The 21,376-nt window shown below is 43.8% G+C and overlaps 1 protein-coding gene across 1 annotated transcript in view; it reads right to left on the bottom strand.

Moving 5' to 3' along the window:
• Positions 1-21,376, bottom strand: part of LOC100863713 (mind bomb 1) — a 335,118-nt gene that overhangs the window by 232,403 nt on the left and 81,339 nt on the right. The window lies entirely within an intron of this gene.

The following is a 21,376-nucleotide window of genomic DNA, read 5'->3' on the forward strand; positions in this document are numbered from 1 at the left end:
CTTTTATTTTTCCATCCAGACAGGGAGGAAGGAAGGGAGAAGGGGGGGGGGAGGGGGAGAGAAGAAATGGATTTAATTAACTGCGGAACAGTTCGTGCGAAAGGAACGAATGGGATCTGTTTAAAAAAAAAAAGATACGTGCAACGCAGGTAGTTTGTTGCACAAACTCGAATCGAATGTGTCGAAAACACTTTTTCAAAAGACCCCTATTTCACGGGTCATAAAATCGAACAGAAAAAAAAAAAAGAAAAAAGAAAAAAAAAGGAGAGAGAAAAAAGGATTGATCACGAGCAAAAATTAAACACTCGATGGGATGAAATCGTTCCGCGTGTATACGCGGTCAGTAATTAATTTGGCCATTACAAATTCATGAACCAATTACACGTTTCAACGCGGTACGGAAAAAAAAAAAAAAAAAAAAATAGGGGGGGGAAAAAAAAGAAAGGACAAAAAAAGAAAGAAGGGAGGAGAGGATATATATAGAGAGAGAGAGAGAGAGAGATCCATCGAGCGATGCAAAACATTGTGTTTCGAAAACGTTTCGAACGCGGCACCCTCATGTTTAAACGCATCAATCGATAATCTCGTGATAAAAGTTTCACCGCGAGGAAATACCACCGTGCCGGGAAACTGATAAAAGCGATACAAATTTTGCGAGCGCGCAGGGATAAAAAAAAAAAAAAAAAAAAAGACCGGAATTCAAAAGACCGATTTTAAATTTAGATTTCCAATGGGCCAAGTGATTCCAAGTGAAATGAATACGCGCGTTAAGTCTTAAGTCGGGATATTTCTCCCCCTCCCCTTCGTTTTTTCCCCGCATTCCTCGCGGTGTGTTTCGCGATAGCAAAAGCGTCAAAAGCAGACAACCGATATTACCTCTGCTATCCGCGTTGAATTCTCCGCGTTCCTCTTCACGGTTTTCCTCTCTCGATGGAAAATTTCCAGAGGCGAAGCGAAAACGACTGCGAAAATAACTTTGGTCTTTCACGCACCGTAATTTCTTCAAGATGCGATAATGTTCGATTATCGACCCCCCCTTTCTCTCTCTCTCTCTCTCTCTCTCTCTCTCCTTTTCGTTATTCCTCTTCCGTTCAAGTAAATCGAGTATCGAATAACGATAACGATATTCGAATCCACAAAAGCCTGTGTCGAGTCGAAATAGGATGAAAAAGAACAAAAATTGATTTCGAAATAACGAAATAAATTTATATCGAAAAGATAGATTTAATCGAACGAAACGAAAAATAGGGTGGCGTTGGAACGAAGTTTAAATCGTGACACGGTGAAATCTATTTTGGAGGGGGGGGGGGAGTGTAATTGAGGGAGAGGGGCGTGTAAATTTTGCAGATGCAGCTGTACGCGTCAGCGTCAGAGGAAGCGATATTGGTTCGTCCTCTGCCAGCCAAGCAGCCGCCATATTCTCGCCGCGTTTTCTCGCGGGAACTTCCGCAGGGGAACGAGAGGAGGAACACGAGGTGGAAAGGTGAATCGTGCGAGGCATCCGTTAGCAGTGGCGTCGACCCACCTTTGACATTTTTTCTCAAAAATTTTGTCGCGTCGCGGGCGTGATCGATCCGTTTTCGACCAGCAACGACGACGAGATTAGAGAAAAAAAAATGAGAGAGTCGTTGCTGACGGTATTGTTGAAAAATATTGTAAATATATATACTTTAATGGAAATTGGCTGGAAAGATTGTTGCTAGATAGATTGTTTCTCGAATTAGAAACGGGAATGTAAAAAAAAGAATGTACAAATAAAACGACGTAGTTTTAAAAAACGATGTTGCCGTCTTACGCGAGAAGAACGCGAAACGAAACGTTAACGTTATTTTTTTCCCCATTCTACAATAATTGCTTAATTTTTTATCTGTCTGCTTTTTAAAAAAATTATTGTCAAAGGATATTAAAAAATGCACGTACGTGACAAACGATAACGATAATGTGAAATATTTTATTTAAAAAAGCCGGAATTTATTAAATAGAATTAAACAGATTTTTAATTTTTTAAAACCTTTTGAAAATTTTAACGCGTAAAAAAAAAAAAAGGTTTTCAACGTTTTCATTAAAACATTCTTCTCTCGCGTTAATATTTTATATTTTAACGGCGGTTAAAATCTTTACGAGCATTCCATTTTATTTTCAAAAAAAAAAAAAAAAAAGAAATTTAGCAACAAATGCTCGCTAAATCGGACGGAAAAAGCTATCACTCCCTCCTCTCTCAAATTTCGTTTCGCACGCGTATCTCGAATCATTTCAAATTTCCCCAAATATTTTTCCTCGAACGTGTCTCGAACCCATTGCTACCCGCGAACAAGCAGTGAATCGAAGATCCGCGACTCGCTTCTGAACGAACGTCTCCGCAACGACTGATTGATGGAGCTTCCCCCCCCAAAGCCACACCCTGGAATTCGGGACTGGAAGACGACACTTTAAAGGACACCAAGGTAACCGGAGGTTGCACTTACTCCTCGCCAACGACGAGGTGAAATTTGCACGCTTGATACGAAACGACCGAATTGTCAACAAGGAAGAAAACGCAGAATCGGCAAGCGTCCCCCTTACACGTGGACTCTTGCCTGCTTCGTTAGTATCCCCGTTAACGATCCACCATTAACGAGGTTACCCCTCCCTCCTCGCTGGACGATCGAATTTATCCGCAGTCTATCCGTCGCGAGAAATTTTGCCTCCTCCGCTTCGGAGGAAGGAACACGATCCTGCTAACTATTCGTTTCGTTTCCTCCTCGATTTTTCCCCCTCGATTTTTCGTTTTGTTCGTACAGTTTCTCGAGCATTCCACAGTATGCGTAAATATATCTTCTCTCTCCAAGTCGAGGCAACAAAATTGATTCGAGAACGTAGAAATAACCAGCCCTATAGAACATCTACTCCGTATCTACTCTGAGAAGATAAGAAGATAAGAAGAGGAGCGAGAACCCGTGGATAAAAGTTTGAAAAGATTTTCAACTCATTTAATCGACTTAATGGCCCATCTTGAAATTTCCGAAGGGATACACTCGGATGTGGTTTTCTCAGAACCTGGTTCTGGATCTCTCTCTCTCTCTCTCTCACGTATGCGCGTGCGAGATCCAGCGTGGAAACCGCGGGAATCCCCTTACTTAATTAAGAAAAGAGGAAATTGGCGGAAGGGACGGACAAATCTCGTAGAGCATATTATTCCACGCCATCATCGTAGCGGGATCGTAGGTAATCCGTGATTAATGATTTCGCCTCTCCCATCCACTTACTTCATTACGACCGTTTTTCTTACCTCGATCGGGAGTGGCCGCCCCATTAATACACCCTCCTATATCGATGATGGATTAACCTACTTGCGCGTTATTACCTCGTTCGTTCCTGGCCAACCTGGCCTTCGTTTCCTTCCACCTGCCGTCCTCGCCACGACAACGAATACCACGCGGTTCATGAATCGAACTGTCTTCGAGGATCGCTCCTTCAATGCTCCTTGCTCACTGTCGCGCGGTGGAAAGAAGCCTCGGCTAGGATCTTCGAAGAATCTTCGTTGGTAATTTGGCAAAATTTGCAGTTACTCACCGGATAAGTTAATACTTGGACAATTTATCGTTCGAAACGTAATAACGATCTTATAACAATTACTCGAAGTAACTTATTAGTATTAATTACAGGAGTGGAATAGGTATAATTCGAATATCGAAAATCGTAAAAATTACTTTCACTCACGAAGTTAGGATAATCTTCCTAAGATTGAAATATCTTCTAAATTATATACAATTATTATTGACAACTCGAAATTGGAGTACAGTATTTACGAGAAATAAAATAATATGTGAAACAAATATCACGGTAAGAAGAAAAATATGCGTGTGAAAATAGGAATTTTCTTCTTCTAGGAAGTCTAAGGATTCCTTCCTTCGCGAGATTTCTTTTCACCAGCGAACAGTACACCGACCCACTTATTTTCGCGTCACTCTGCTCGTTACCGCTTCCCCTGCAGATCGGGAGGAGATCGATCGGAGATTATTCTCTCGCGAGAATTTTCCTTCCTTCCCGCACTTTTTCCCTTCTTCTTAAAATATCTACTCGGGGATAAGTTTCGAATTTCTAAAAGAGTTTGACGAAACGATGTTCGAAAGGAAAATTCAGTTTAGATATCAAATTTACTAATTGCTCCATTCTTTTTTCCGTTTCAGATTTACTCGATAAATCTATTTTTTCCAGATATTTTTTGATCGGTGAAGAACGAAAGTCGACAAGTAACGACAACCTCTCTCTCTCTCTCTCTCTCGTGTACGAAAAATATAAAAGAAAGGAGAGGGAAAGAGGGGGAAGGGAAACGATGGTACAGAGTTGGATTGCACACAGAGCGGTGGAGAAAGGGTGGCCAATCTACATACATTTACATTGCATTGGTTTTGTTGCTCCAACCCGGGTATACTCTCTCCCTCACCCCTTTCCCCCCTCGACTCGAACGAGTTCGGTTAGGTGTCGGTACCCGTTACCCGTTTTATTTCGAGAACGTGCCACCCCTTTTCCTCTTCGCCGGTTAAACGATCACCTTTGTCCCGTGGGTAACTGACCATCTACGATCGGTATTTTGTTTTACGAATAGAGGTGCGGAAACGATGGGGTCGTCGTCCCCTCACCCCGTTAATTGGCAAAATGGAACAGATACCGTGTAAATCGTGAATCGTTCCCTCTAACGAGACTGATATTCAGACAAAAGCTTTGATTTTTCAATCTTCGATAAATTTTCTCTCTCTCAACCGAATCTCTCAACCGAATATATCAACAATATATATATAGTAAATTCTTTGGATCTCATCGAGTTGAAAATTCGATCGTTCTCGCTAGTTTTATTCCACCCGACAATTCCACTCGAGTTTTTACGCGACGAGGAACGCGACGATTCGAGGCGAAGGGAGCGGTGGAGGATCTCGAAGACGCGCGGTCGAACAACGGGGTGGAGGACGCCATTAGCGACCTAATTCGTCCCGAGGGTGTCCTTTAAGTGGCATCCACCGTGGCGAGGGGGTCGGAGACGGCGCGAGATTTTTGTCAGCAGGCAATCTGCATAGATTTACATCCGCTTAGCCGCTTAGTTAAACGCTTTATCAAAGTCCCGTTCACCGCCCCCGGCTAATAGACGGCCATTTCTCGCTCCTCGTGGCGGAGGAGAGAGAGAGAGAGAGCAGAAGGAGGAGACCCTTTCGGGATCCTCCTGTTTTGTCGGCCGTCCCTACGAGGGACTTCAATTATGCTCAAACCTCGCATCCTCCGTGACCACGCGGTGGATGACCGCCCTCCTCGCTTCCTCTAATTATCCCTCCACGCTCCCTCGTAATAATCGCTCCGAACGAGGCCAACCCGCTCCGTGATTTTGCGCTCAATGGAGGGAGAATCGAGTGTCCTCGTGTCCTTCAGAGACACAAACTCTTGTCTCTCGTTCGAAAAAAAAAAAAAAAAAAAGAGGAGCGTTTATTTACAATGGAGATTTCGTTATCTGCGATTAATAGGAGCGCGGTATACGTTGGTCCGGGTATAGGTTATTCCTTGGTTCTTTATTTCTTTATCAGGAAATGTTGCAAATTTATACTTCAAAACGGACGAATGTCTCCAACGTTAGTTCGGCTATATCATAGTTTCGTTATTAAAGTTTAGAAGAAGACCTAAAAAAAAAAATGGATTTCGGAAAATGAACTTAATCTCGAGCTTAAATTTGATTTTGAACTGTTGAGAAACCTGTTTAATTGTATTGAACGAATTATTAGTGACGAAAGAGGAAATGAAATCAATGATGGAGATGGGATATTAAGAACAGCAGACAACGATGCCTCCCCTACAAGATTGGAAGAATGGAAGAAATCCATCGATTTTATTCCGTTATCTGCGAGACACGTGGTTGCTTGCTTCGCTCTGAAATATTTGATAATATTTCGAAGCTGCAAAAAAAAAAAAACAATGTAAAAGAAAGAAAAAAATCGAGCAACGCGCAATGTAAAAAATCCGCCTCACGAACGTGCTTCCTGACATCGTCGAGCAACGTTTCGCATCCCTTAGGCCGTCCGTTGCGCAGCACCGAAACAAAAGCAATTTGCATTGAAATTACATCGCATCGGCGTGATAACGAGACATATATTACGCGGGCGATAAAGCCCACGGGTGAAGCGACATTTTACGAAATTTATATCCGGGGCCGGCGTGTTATATTAAAGTACAGGATGAAGTAATTTACAGTTTGTTACGGTCGCGCTATCGGCAGGAATTACGGGGCCCGCCTCCTATTTCACGTGGCGCTCGTTTCAACGCCGATCGCGAGATGCCTTTCAACCGCGGCTCCCAGCCACCCCGTCTCCATCTCGTTCTCCTTCTCTTATATCGGATATTGATAAACATCGTCGGGGCGAACGCGGTTGAAAAAGCTTGCTCCCTTCTTTAACGATTAATTAACAATTGTAAAATACACAGAGTATTTTATTTTTTTTTGCTTTGCTCGACACGGGTGAACATTCCATCGAAGGCGAGAAGACAGGTTATTTGTCCATCGAATTTATTCATTTGAAAAAAATCACCTTCGTTTGCCTCGATGTATAGATCTTCTTCGTCTCTCGATTTCGTTCGCTTTTATCCCGGTTGATCAAGTTTTCTTTTTTCATCGTGTTAAAGGATTAAAGGACGTGACGGATTCTATTTCGACGTAACAGTCAAATAAATAATGTTTGTGCAAGCTTGTAATCGGTGTAAAAATATTTCGATAAAATGGAATTTACAGAGCGTTTAAACACGCGAGCGAGCAATCAAAGATCCGGTATCGGTGTCCACCACAAGATTGGGTGGGAATGATCGAAATAACACAGGCTTTTCTTTGGATACCGAGATCCACGTGGGGAAGACGCGCTTCTTGGAAAAATGTGAGGAAACGATGCCACTCCTTCCGTAATATAATACAAGCGGGATTAAATTTCGAGACACCTACGCATTCGCAGGTGAACAATACCACCAACAACAACAACACGAGAAATATCGAATATTTTAAAACGGACGACGTTCCATTCGATATTCAATTACGACACATGCATTTCAAAACGAATATTTTTCATAAATAATATATCCCTACGATAAAAAGAATCGTTTTAAAAGGTTTCTCCTCCCCCCCCCCCCTCCAAGATAAAACGTATTATTCCGTAATAAAAATTTAACAGAACGTTTCCTCCATAAACTATTCTCCTCTGCAAAATCTATCGATCGAAAATATTTTTCACGGTAGAGAAATTTCTGATGAAAATCCTTTAAAATTTAAATTCCGCGCGAACGACGACAACAAGAGCACGTTCGATAGATACAAAATTTTAAAATTGCAAAGGTTTTTCTTTCTTTTTTTTTTCTTTTTTTTTTTTTTTTTTGCCCCTGCCCCTCCCCTCCCAGAAATCGTTCGAGATCTCGCGGTTCCAATAATGGAACCGCGATTTGCAAAGTGTAAATATAAATGGGCGAAAAAAGAAAAGGAGGGGGAAAGAAAAAGAGAGAGAGAAAAAAGGAATTCGATTCGATAAGGACGGGGATAGGACCGAACGTATTGCATCATATTTTCCATTACCGGGAGGCCGATTGGCGCAGCGGTTGCGCGTTAAACTGCAATTCCGATAACATAACCGCAAGTTATCGGTCCCTCCTGGAGGCCGAGAGAAAATCCCCCCCCATTTTCGTTCAAATAGTATCTAACGAATCGAGTAAATTTTACGTATCGTACGTTTATCGAACGTTAAATTCTCACAAAAATCCAGCTCGATTTCAAATCCGTGGAAAGAATGTTTTTTTTCTCGACGTTGAACGATCTATTTTTTTCCGTTTTCATTCGTATATTTCGTTCAATTGTCACGATTGATGTACGAAACGAGTACAGGGTTGTTAAATTATTATTAGAAAATTCGATACTTTTTAATACAAAAAAAAGTTGCTCGAAAATTTCTTTGAAAATGTGGAACACGTTTCGTTGAAGAAACATTTCCAAGTCTCGATCCAGTCCAAATCGATACGTACGAAGTAAGTTTTAGGATACCGCGCGCAAACGTATCGCACGGGTATGTTATTAACATCCACACGGAGCAAACTTCGTATATATTTTCCGGTGTCCGGTCAGTTCTGGTTAAACTTGAGGCGCATTCTAAAGTTTACACCAAGTTCAAGTTAGTTCCAATCAAAGAATTGCGAATTTTAAGCAAAGTTGGAATAGTTTTGTCGAGACAAGTTCCTGGTGCTCTTCTTCCGTCCCTGAAAGAAGAATTTTTTCCGTTCCACCGATAAATATCCTTCTAAAAACGGATATTTTTTTTTAATCCAATGCTAAAAAACGCTCTTTCTTTTCCCTCATTTTTCGAATCCACTCATCCATTCATCGTCACGCTCGATATCTCTCACTCATTCTCTGCAAACATATTGGCGCGCTTCGATTCCGGATCGAATGATCGAAAACGGCGAGAGAAAAAAAGAGAGAGAGAGAGAGAGAGAAAGAAAGGTGCGAAAAAGTATCGAAGCGGAAAACTGTGGTTCTAGGCGGGGCCAGCAAGCCCAATTCCACGGCAAAATATTGATCGAAGATAATCGATCGTAAATAGCCCACGGTTTTTCCACGGTACATTGCGTGCCTTTAATGCGTCTGGCCAAATATTTGTAGTAACCTTCCAATTTCTCCGATGAAGGGAGAAAATTGATTCTGCGCCCGTTGCGTTTGTACTGCGGTTCGTGCAGACGGTAAACGGTGAGCAGCTTAGAGAAAGGAGGGGGAGAAGGGTTCCTTCCTTGCACGGACGAGGAACGGCGAAGGAAGGAGAGAGAGAGAGAGAGAGAGAGAGAGAGAACGATGGGACAGCCGCGGAAAGGATCCAATGTGAAATACCGTTTCATTTCGCATTTTCATATAAACTACTGACAGCCTCTTTTACATGCAAATGCAACGTTTACCTAACTCGGCCCGCCGATGCATCATCTCCGCAACCGCGCAAGAAACACGCGGCCCTTTCTTTCTTTCCGTCCGTTCCTCCGAACACGTGACGATACTCCAATTCTTTACACGGACTTACTTGATTCAAATTCTTTCGAGGTATTCCTTTCCTTTCTTTTTTCCAGTTCGTGGAATAAGCGAGACCACTTCAACTCGAGACAAGAAATTTCGTTACGGCAATTAATAGCCTCGAAGCGACAAAAATTCATTCGATAGTAATAATAATAATAATAATAATAATAATAATAGGAAGGAATATTCGAACAGGCATTTATCCTGACACTTTCAAATCCTTTCAAAAGGATATTTAACCGGGGGAAATTCCAGGTCACGCTCGTGGGCAAAGAATCTGGCGAGGGGCGACGATACGGTAATTTTCGAATTAAAGAGAGGTCGTGCATACGAAGAGGCGCGGCTCGAGGTGGCGAAAAGCGTTGGCTACCACGGAACACCACGATCGTGCGATCGTCGCGCGGACCAAGAGGGAAGGGAAGGGAAGGGAGCGTTCTCTCGAAACTGCGCTCGGCCATAAATCTCGAACGAAACTAAGCCCCGGACCGGGGGTCGATGCAACTTTAAAGCCCGTTAAGTGATTATTAACGTCCCTTCCACGCCACCCATCTCCTGTTAATATGCAAGAACCCCGCCAGCCATTCTCAAATACGCATCCGTAATTACTTCATCGTCTTACCCGCCCGTGTTCCTGTCGGCGCCCCGACTCGCTAATCAAACTAATAATTCCTTCCAACCTGACCAACTTCCCCTAGACCAGCTCCCAGAACACGCTCCTAAAACACGCTGAACGCTGCTTTTCCACCAGATACCATCCCGCGTATCACACGCGTTGAAAGTCGATGATCGTGTCTCTTTTTTTTTTTTTAATCCTTTCGAATTATTTAATCCTGAAGAAAGAAAATCACGGCTTTTCCACCAGATACCATCCCGCGTATCACACGCGTTGTCAAAGTCGATGATCGTGTCTCTTTTTTTTTTTTTTTAATCCTTTCGAATTATTTAATCTTGGAGAAAGAAAATCATGGCTTTGCGGTTCCTCGAATTAAATTATGATTTTTCAGTTGTACAAAATATCCCAAAAGTCTCCAAGTGAGGACATTACGTTCATTAAATGGGTGCAATGTAAATTGAAAATTCAAAAGTATTCGAAAATATAGGTATTATAAATACACGTTATCAAGTTATTCCTTTGCAACCCGTCAAACGATTTCCAAAAAAGTTATATACACCAAGCGTTTATCTAACATCTCCTTATACGCTTGGACGCCATGAAATTATTATTAATCTCCCTTTAATCTTCAACGTCTTCAAGATTCTTTCGTACGGAATCCGTGGATCACTTCGAGAAAAAGAAAAATTTAAGAACCACTGCAATTTTCATCCGTAATCGAGCACCGTTCGAATTAGGAACAGAAGGAGGAAGGTGGGGCGCGAGGAAGAAACGGGGACGATCTTTCGCGCTTTGGGCTGGGCGATAAAAGAGGCCCTAATTGCCAGATGTGGAGCAACTGCTCGAGTACATTAGAAGAAACGCTCTCTGCCAGCGACCGTTTCTTCCCTCCTAACAATTTGGCGTGTGCACCGTCACTCCTACGGCGATGGAGAAATTAGCTTCGCGGCCGGTTATTACCACGGGATCCTGGCCAGCCCCTCTTCCCTTTTTATTATTACCTATACCGCTCGCGAGAGAGCCCACAGCTCCTCTGCCAACGAGCGTCCCCGGAACGACCGGCTTTGCATTTCCTCCTTCCTTCCTTCCTTCCTTCCTTCCTTCCTTCCTTCCTCCTCTTCCATCGCCACCCCTCGTAAACCTTCTAATTAACAACGAGTGCAACCCCGATAAGGGCGCCCTCTCCTCGTCCTCGCGTTTCTCGATCACTTTGCTTTGCACCTCGTTCGAAGAACGACGATAGAAACATTTTGACGTTGCTGCTCCTTCGCTGGATAAGCTGGATATATATACACGCCTCTTTTTGACTTTTTAACTCGTCGAATTTATTTGCGCGAAATTGTTTCGGCGCGAGGACGAGATTGTCTTTCGGCGTGAAAGCATTTGGGACAATTGAATACAAATTGTCTGGTCGGCGGACGGAGAATTTATCGGGATAAAATCGTCGAGATTTAATCTTTGTAAAGCTGAAACCGGAGGGAATCGTCCGGTTCATTAAATCGTGGATCCGTCACGTTGATACCGCGACACCGGAGGAGGGGGAGAGGAGAGAGGGGGTGAAAAATATTCCGTAACGAAACGAAACGAACGCGTTCAAAAACGCATATTCGTTATACCTGTAAATATAAATGTCGAGAATCGGGCCGACCGCGTTTATTTATCCCCCTGTTTACGCTCATCGCTTTAACCGCTAAATATAAATCAATGGGGGAAGCGCGAGGACGGATAAAACAAACGAATAAAACTGTAATTGATATATCGCCACTGCGCGAGGATCTATGGAATTGAATTGGTCATTTCGGGGGAACAAATATAAAACGTGCTCGGCGAAAATTTCGGCGATAAAAGCACATTTTAATTTCCCCCCCGATCGAATCGATGGGTTTACAACCCTCCAGCTACGATACGATTCCAAGCATTTTCCACGAGTCGATTACGAGTCAATCCTTCGTAACATTCACCATTCTTCCGCGAGTTTATCCTTCATTCCTCGGGATTATTATTAAACCGCGCCTCGCTACGAATTCAACGAAGAGAATTTTAATCACGATATCCCGCCTCCCCCCCCCCTCCCCCCCCCAATTTCTCCTTCTCCCAAAGGGAAGAGGAACAGAGGGGGGAAAGGATTCTCGATGAACTCGAAGAAGAAGAAGAAGAAGAAAAAAAAGAAAACCAGGCCACATTCGCCCTTTTATATTCGTCCCGAATAAAATAACCACTCGAAGAGGGAGGAGGCGACGACACGGGGAAGAAGAAGGGGAAGGCGAAAGGAGCGAGGGTCACGGGAGGTGGGTTGCTCGACCTCCGTAAAATTACTCTTGGCCATCGTTTGTCTCTCACTGTCGCGCTTCCTCCGGGTGGGGGAGAGAGGGATACGTTGTTGAAGGGGAGGGGAGAGGCTCGAGATTCTCGAAAACACGGGAGGGAGACGCGATGGACGCGCGTGTATACGTCTGCTTAATGCCCCCCTATCCGGGACAAATTACTCGAGGGAGCGGGGGAAATTAAGTCGACATCTTCACGGGATCGAGCACGCGGGGATTAGTTGGCGTTGGCGGAGAAAACACATTCTTCCGCGCGATGAAGCCAGCCAACGAACGTTCCGTACCCTTCGGAGGAGATTGGAGGAACGGTGTCGGGGGAAGAGAGGGGGCGCCCCGTCGTTATTGCGCAGGAGGTGTTGTTGCGACACCCTTGTTACTGCCTTGTCATACGGTCCACTCGTTCCTCCCGATTCCATTATCTAACGGGGCTCGGGAAAAAGTAAACGCTTCCCTCGTGGTGGTGGTGGTGTTGCCGCAACGAGGAGAAGGGGGATTCTCGCGAGGCTTCAAGTTTAAGTGTAAGTAGCAGTGTTGTGCACTTTCTCTTTTTCTGGGGGAGTAATTACACGTTCAGAGCTGTTCGAAATATTTTTCGTACACGAATTTTTCTACGATCGAAGAGAGAGTTATACTTTAGTTTAAATTCATCATCGCGATAAATTTCCGCGATCCCATTCCACGGGAAACTGCATCTCTTTAATTAAATGCGCACGAGAAAATCGAGCATCCCATTTTCTTGAAAAATGCAAATTGCGAAACCTCGTGTTATGCGAAATCTCTCTTCCGATTTCCATTTCGGCGTAATCGTTCGTCGAGGAGGAAGGATCGGAACGCGGGGAAGATACGAGCCAAGAAAACACGTGGAACAATCACAATTACGCGAAGAGATATCTTTTCACGGCGAAGATATTTATCATGGCCGAGCGAGGTTCAGTGAGCTAATGGTATTCGAGATCTCTCCCCAACGGTGGGATGAAACTAGGAACCGATCGCTATTTACATTGTTCTTCTTCTTCTTCTTCTTCTTCTTCTTCTTGGTGGATACAGATCGAGCCGGACGTGGAGATGGAACATCTCTCGAATATCGACAATATCCAAAAGTGGTTTCCCTCGACTACTTATACTTTTTTTTTCCCCCTTCCCTCCCTTTGCCTTCTTCTTTCTATCTTTTCCCTTCGTTCTCGTGCAAACCAACGCTCTTGATTCGTCATCGCGTTAAGGAGGATGGAACTTGAATATTTTATCGTGGACCAAAGAGTTTTCTGTCTTTCGATATCTTCTCTGCCTTTTTTCCCCTCCCCCCCCCCATCTTGCAAGAAGAAGGATCGTAGCTATCTTTTCGCCGAAGGAAAAAAAGGGGGGGGGGAGGGGGGAATACAACGAGAAGTGTAACATAAAATATTTCTTCTAAAGCAAATTGCACTCACTCAAGATAAATTGAATTTCCCCTTTCGTTACGATATTTATTTTGTTACGCGTAATTTTTGTTTTGCGTAGAAAATTATTAATTTGATAAAAAGACACTCCGTGTTTTTTAAAAAAAACGTGGTAATCCCTCCCTCCCTCCTTTCATGGAAAATGAATAACAAACCGAATCTTATTATGGGTAAACACGTCAAATTGAATAAAAAGTGTAATACGAAAATACAGACTTGCCAAATCGATCGAACTAAAAATCATAAATCTCTACCGTAAAAACATATTAATCAGTAACGATATTAAACGATATAATATATATATATATATATATCTCTTTTCAGCCGGGGGATACAAAAAAAAAAAAAAAAAAAGAATCATTCACAATTATAATTAATATTAGAGAACCTGACATTCCCCTACCCTCCCCCCTAATGGTTATTAATTCACAGATACTTGCACAGCACGGAAATTTGGAGCGAATTTAATTTCCAGCGGGATAATTAAATTAAAAGCTTCCTTCATCGCGTGCATAACGTGCAACATATATTATCGAAATAAAATACAGAGGCGAGGGGAAGAGAAGATATATATATATATATATCTCATTTTCCACAATCATCAAAATACACACGAAATAATATCTTTCTCAGAATTCACGTCATCGTCGTGAACGGTTAAGATCCGTTAAGATCGATCGATGTTTCTCACATCGAGGAGATTCCACGCCCTCGCCACCTCCAATTCATCGCGATCGAGAGAATGCGGCCATGGAAATCGAATCTGCCGTATCGCAAGTGGAAAGTTTTCGAAACGAAAGGATCCAACCCACACTCTCGAAGGAGAACAAAGGAGAAAAGGGGAGAGAGTCGAGTATCCAGTGCGAACTGTGGTCGGCGAATGGATAGATGGATACTTGAGGGCCGCTTCAAAGACTCGAATCGAACGGCGAGACAAACCAAACAAAACCGAGCCGAGCCTGGAATCAACTAAACCGAATCCATCGAAAGAGAGACAGAGGGGGGGAGAGAGAGAGAGATTGGCTAAACGGCAAACTTATCTAATCCAAGTTGGCCGGAGGCGGTGGAGAGAGAAAAACGAACTGGGAGAGGAAGAAGATATACCTGGGCTCTCTAGGCTTCGAGGGCTGCGAAGTTTGTTCGGCTCGGCGGCGAGCTCTCTTTAATTACTCGGGAAGGAAAACGTGGGCGCGGGCGACTGTTTAATCAGCGTGGTTCGAGCGTGTCGAAGCCGAAAGCTCGGCACGGCGCGTCAAAGAGCGGAAAACTGGCTCTGGGAGAAAGGACAATATTTGGCCGCGGGATCGATTAATTCCGCCTCCGTTCCGATATGGCAAGTTTCGATTGGCGATCTCGGAAGAGATCTGTGGAGAATTTCTTGGAAGTGGGCTTGGACGATATCTCTGGTGCCGTTCAAATTTTGTATATCTCTTTCTTTTCCTTTCTAGTTTTTCGCGCGTATATATGTGTGTGTGTGTGTGAATCCAATCGACGAAGACTTGGATGCTGTTTTATCCTTCGTGTCGTTTTTGAGATCGAGACTAACTTGTCTCGTGACTGCTCGTATTTGTAATTTTTTCTTCTCGTAAATTTCGTAGATACTATCTCATAATACGGCGAATAAACTTATGAATTTATACTCGGCGAGAAAGGAGGCAGAAAAGGAAAAAGATTCCGTTCCTTTTTACATCGCGAGATACGTGACGGGTTGTATTATTCCTTTACGCGAAGACAACTTGAATGGCTGCCCGTTGAATAGCTCCTTTTTTGTATTTTGTGCATGGTAACGCGGGTTAAAAAGATTTTAACTAGCTTTAGCTGTAAATATGTTTCAACCGGGTGAAAGGTATCGTCGCTTGGAATCAAAGGAGTATCCGTTTTCTGGATTGATAAAAAAAAAAAAAAAAGAAGAAGAAGAAGAAGAAAATCATCCTTTCTACTCTCGAGAAATCTCTTTTTCGAGTTTGTTTAATTTGTAAATAGAATCAGGTACGAGGACGAGGTTAATGAAATCTACCGTATTCGTTAAAATATATCATCGTTTCTCCGCTTTGGAGAATCTCTTTTTCTTCTCTCTTCTTTTTTCTCTTTCGAATAATTAAAAAGAGACAAGTGCGACAAAGAAAAAACGTTACGCCCGAGTTAACAAGATTTCCCCTTTTTGTTTTGTGTTAAATCCACACCGAACTTGTTCACTTGTACAAGTTATTGATTCAAGTCAAATCTACACGAGCAAACAGACGCAACGGATTACAATTAATTCTTTCTCTTATAGAGTATAAAGTTCACTGAAATTTTATCTGTAATTTTTGATTATTGAACGTTGCTAGCAGCGTTACTACTTTCTCATACAGTTGGTATCCTTTCGTTCATCTTCGATCTTCAATTGTTCTCTAAAGAGACACGTGCATTCACGTATAACCGAAATACATCCATTCACCTGAATCCGTATATTTTTCATTTATCGTTCACCACTGCGTAACCAGCCATCACTTTCGTACATTGGTCGTAAAAGAAAAAACAGAGGCAAGCTTCGATAAAACTCCCTCAAACTCGAATCTCCTCGAACTCGAAGCCAACTCTTCGAGAACGAAGGGGATGCGAAGCAAGGACGAGCCGATCTCCGTCCAATCGAATTTCTGGAACGGAGGACGGCCGCAAACCGAGGACGGTTGCACACCCCCTCCCCTCTCTAATTTTACGAGCGGCGGTTCGTTTTATAAGCCGTCGTTAATCGCGGGGGCCAACTCTGTGTTGCTCGGCCGCCTTCCTTCCAGAGTGGGTGGTTTCGTGGCGATTTCGAGATAAGGTTTCGTCGGTGCAACCTGACCAACGTTAAACCCCAAATCCCCGCGCGACTATCCAAGTTGAGCCTTGCGGTGTTGTGGCGGCCCTCCACCCTCCCCCCTCTCCCAGGATCTATCTCGAGAAATCCACTTCCGACACCCCCTCACCCGGCGTCACAGTTAACCGCGCCCTGCTCAATGTGCATCCACCACACTGACCACCCTACGACCATCTCCTGTCCCTTGCTTCCATCCCCTTCGAGGAGGAGTGCCACTCACCTCTTCGGGCTTGCTAATTGAACAGGTGGAACACTGGAGGATTATTGGTATCGTAATCCGGTTCGAGATTTCTCGCCTTTTCACTTGACCAGGATCTCCAGTAATGAATGTGTACAATTTTCAGAATTTCCTTCATTTTGAAGATCCATTATTATTAATTGGAAAATATCTTTTAGGGGATCGAGTTGTACGTACTGAATTAGCGTAAACTTCTTCGAGTGAATTTTTAATATATATATATATATATACGTGTGTGTGTGTGTGTGTTGCAAAGTGTAGTCGAAATCGATGGGATCTCGAAATGGTCGGAGGGAATTTGAAACCATCATCAAGAGTGTTCAAAGAGACTTTGAAATGAAACCGCGGGAAAGAATCGTTGCGAATCGTACGAACGAAAGAGAAATCATCTCTCTCTTTGTAGATGCGATATCCTTGGCGGAATGTCGTAAGCTGCTTTCCCCGTTTCATGGCTGAAATTGAATCGAATCGAATCACCGCGCTTTGAAATATCTCAAAGCAGATTTTCCCTTCGCGCTTGTTTTTATCTTATTACACTTTCATTGTCGCTTCTCGGGGACAACCGACTTCCTCTCCGAGGAATAAATATCCACCAGGCCCGACGAAAGCTTCTGTCTGCGGGAAGAATATTAAAAACGAACACGACGTATTTTCGAATCGATCGAATTTTCTCAGATCGAGAAAAATCGCAAATTTTTGCTTTCGCGCATTTACGTTGGACGGAAGATCGGAACGAAGTAGAACGGGGCAAGAACATTTATAATCGGTTTCTAGCCGGCTAATGAGATCAAACGTGCGGGTAGACCGGCCATTAATCAGCCAAAGAAGGAGCATCGATCACGGCCCGCTTAATCGATCGGCATTCGACGAAACCGGAGCCTCGATTAATTATAAATCTCTACTTGTCTCGTTTATCGAGTAATTTTCAAGAATATATATCTCGAGGGATGAATTTTTACCAAAAATTCGTCCATCCATTGCTCGTCTATCGCGATGGATATCCATTCACGGGCCGAAACGTTTCTCTCTCCTTCCTGTCAAACGTTCCTTCAGCTTCGTTCTTTCAGCCCCGAACCGAAGGATATCTCGCGGAAACAGTCGCAATTTTTCACCCTTTCACCAGCAATAAAAACTATGGTCGAATATCGCGCCACTGGCAGGTTGACAAGGGCTCCTTTTGTGGACGGGCCGAGGCGGTCGCATTGTTGACTCTCGTCGTCGTCGCTTGACGGACCCACCGCGTAATCGGTGATCCGATGATAACGGATTAATTAATCACCGGCTCGAGATAAGGAAAGTCGTTTTCGAGATCCACCAGAATTTATCTTTCGCCGCCGTTTCGATCGATTCCCGCTTTTAAAAATAATTTATCATCGATAAATTATTTTTAAAGCGTTCCAATATCAACAACGTTACGAAATGCCCACGCTATGTTGGAAAATTAAATGGCATAATCCCAATTTATGAATAACAATGAACCGTTTAACTTTATCGAGACGGGATGGGAGGAGGGAAAAAAAAGGATCGAGGAAAATAACTCGAAAATCCCGAAACGCGAAACACAAACTGCTCGAAGCACGCGAGAAACAAATTCTACGCGAGATAGCGCGAAAAGTTATTATTCATGCGATAAAATAGAATGGACGAGGAAAAGGGACAGAGTGAAAAATAGAAATAAATAAATGAAGTATAAGTAAATGAGGGCAAAATGAGCCTTTCGAGAAATGGTCGTAGATTTTTACCGATTTTTGATAGGTTATCGGGGATCGCTTTTACGAAATGAGGGGAACGGGTCGCTCGAATGAACACCGCTCGATCAACACCAATTCGCTAATTACTGGCCGACCATCGGATGGAACGAGAGCGCGTTTCGACCGTCGCCTTCCGAAAGGAGAGCAGATTTTTCGGGAATCGAGCCGTTAGTGGTCGATATTTAACGCGAATCGCACAGATCGACGAAATTTGCGCGACCAAAACCCGGATGATTTTAATTTTACCGGATTATACTCGTCGAGCAATGGTTTGTTTCTTCTTCTTTCCCCCTTCCCCCTCCCCTCCCTCTCCCTTTCTCGGTCGTAAAAATGGGATTAATTGCAGAGTGGACGAGAATTTATGATTTTTGTTGCTTTATTTCTTCTTCTTTTTTTTTTTTTTTTTTTTTTTTGGTGGCTTTGGAGAAAATTTTTACTTCACGGCAATTTTCACTTCGCTTGTTTCGCGAATGTATCGTTGGACGAATTTGGAAAATGGAGTCGAAAACGCGTAATCCTTCGAACGAGGGAACAACAATTCGAGTTTGATTGGGATTCGGGCGAACTCGGTAGGTTCACGCGAACGGGCGTGATTAATGATCAATGACGCTTGCAAATGACGGTGCTTACGGTGCTCGAGATGCCATTCGATGTTCCGAACGACCGGCCAGTAAGGTAATTTAATAGAAGTTGGCGCGGGATTATTAACAGGCTCGGGGGTCAACAACAGATTCGTCATTTGGTCGTCGAGTCGTTGAGCGAATAACCGCAACGATCGTACGAAAATTAATCAAAGAACGGCCTGTCGTTACGTTGAAACGATAATCAAATCCGAGTTCATAAATCACGCGAAACATTTCGATTAAAAGATCGAAGGGGGCTAGCTAGTCTCCACCCGTGGAAAAGTAAAAGGTTTTCATCTTTGGAATGTGGAGTGAAGCGAAAAGGAGAGAGAGAGAGAGAGAGAGAGGGAGAGATCGATATTTCGAAGCGAATCCAGTTTCCTGCCCTCGAATCACGGCATCGTTAAACTGTCGGAAGGGGTTCTTGAAACGCGATAAATCACGGTTCATAGAAATCAGAGCCTTAGGAAACTCGCGTCGGGGGTAGACGTCGCTTTTCCATGATATCTGCCGCCATTCGCGGAAACGTTTTAGGCTGCGGAAATTACCGGAAATCCCTCTCTTTTGATTTGGTCACGCCGCGCCATCAACCCCCTGCGCCATCTACGAACGCGTCTCACGGACACGCCGATTCAAAACTCCTCTTTTCGAAATCGTTACACCGAGTTTCTCGAACAGAACGATTTCTTCGAATTCGAAAAACACGATCGAACGCACCTGTTCGTTTCGCTTCCCCTCTTTTCACACTTTATTTCATCGAAAAGAGAGAGAGAGAGAGAGAGAAATGTCCCGTTCGCTGAATTTCTTAGCTAACTTAAAATGATTATTATATTTACATATCAGAAAGAAAATTTATCGAATATCGAAGTCTATATTGTATTACCAAGATGCATCGTCGTCAAGCCGTAAAAGGCGTAAAACACGATAAAATGTCACGTTTAATGTATTTCACTTTTCTTTACTTTATCGAGAGCAAACCAAGTTCACCGTTTATTATTCTTATTTCTCATCTTCTTATACCACACCTCTACTTTTATCGCTCTCTATCGTCCATCTCTTAACTCAAACTCATCTTCGCTCGAACTATATAAATTTCATTGCTGTTTGAAAACAATATTTCTATCGTCAAACCGACTCGATCCTCGATCACGATCTACCATTTCAGATCGATATTATTCCACGCTTTATAAGATTACACTTGGAACAGCTTAGGAATCCATTCACGAATCTATTTAAAAAAAAAAAAAAAAAGAAAGAAAAATCGAACGTAAATAAGTATCGTCGCCCAGCGTTGGAGCGCAAAGGGTTAAGGTCGAGGATCGGGGCGGAGAAAAGTGGACGGGAAATTGGAGGAGGCGAAGGAAAGAGATCGGCGTTTTCCCTCCTGGGGGGAGGGGAGGGGAAGGGAAGGGAATCGGAATCGAGGGCTGTTCGTCAAAGTCGTGCGATCCCCCAAAGCGGTGGCTTTGAAAAATACCTAACGATCCACGGAGAGGGAGGGGTCCACGCGAGTCCCAATATCGTTGCAACGAGCGCGGCAAATCCCGCCACGCCCTCGAATCCACTTCGCGTTTTTTGCATTTCAAATTCTCGCCGGGGTTACGCAATCGTAATCGCGGGGGGGGGGGGATCGATCCCGCGCGACACTTTCCAATCCGATCTCGTTCGCTCTCCTTCCAACTGGAGTTGTACAAAGACGTCCGTGGAACGAATTCTCTTCTCCTTCGAAAAATCGAGCATCGTTCCATCCACCCCCTCCTCCATGCTTCTTCCAGTATCGTGGCTCGATGATCGCCGAGAAACGACGATTCAAAAAATTACAATTCCGTCAGCTAAGATACTTTTCCACGTGTTTCTCGAGAAAGCGAGATCGATGCGTGGAAATATTCATAGCGCGAATGTCGAGTATTCGCGTGCGAGCATGGCACGTGCACGAAACGAACACGTTACAAATAGGTGGAGAAGGGTAAAAAAAAAAAAAAAGAAATTACGAAAACCGGGTTCGTTCGCTCGAACTTCATTCGACCGCCTCCAAATACTTTATCATTCGCGAGAAACAAACAAATCGATCTCGAAAGAAAGAGGGAGAGAAAGAGAGAGGGGAAAAAAAAAAATCCTAAAGCAACAGATCAGGCCGCGAACGAAAAAGCGCAAAAACACCGCGCGCAAACGTTAAACCGCAATCATCCATGGAGAAGAGGAGGAGGAGAAGGAGGAGGAGCCGCCGCTAAAAGCATCCAGCGGCGAAGAATCGGCATCGATTCACCCACCATTCGATTCCGCGACCGATTAGGTTGCGAGGCGACATTCGAAAGGATGGAAAGGGCGCGAGACGATGGGGGGGGGAGGAGGAGGAGGGGGTCGAAGAAGGGGGGCGCGAGGGGCGAAAGGCGGTTTGCGGCGGGATGCGGTGAACGGCAATGAATTAATCGCCGTGAACAGTGCAAGCGCTCGGTCGGTCCAGCCTCCGACCAAAATCCCCTGTGCTGCCCCCCAT

The sequence above is a fragment of the Apis florea genome, unplaced genomic scaffold (assembly GCF_048593485.1).
Source record: "Apis florea isolate Af1SG1 unplaced genomic scaffold, ASM4859348v1 contig_26_pilon, whole genome shotgun sequence".
Lineage (NCBI taxonomy): Eukaryota > Metazoa > Arthropoda > Insecta > Hymenoptera > Apidae > Apis > Apis florea.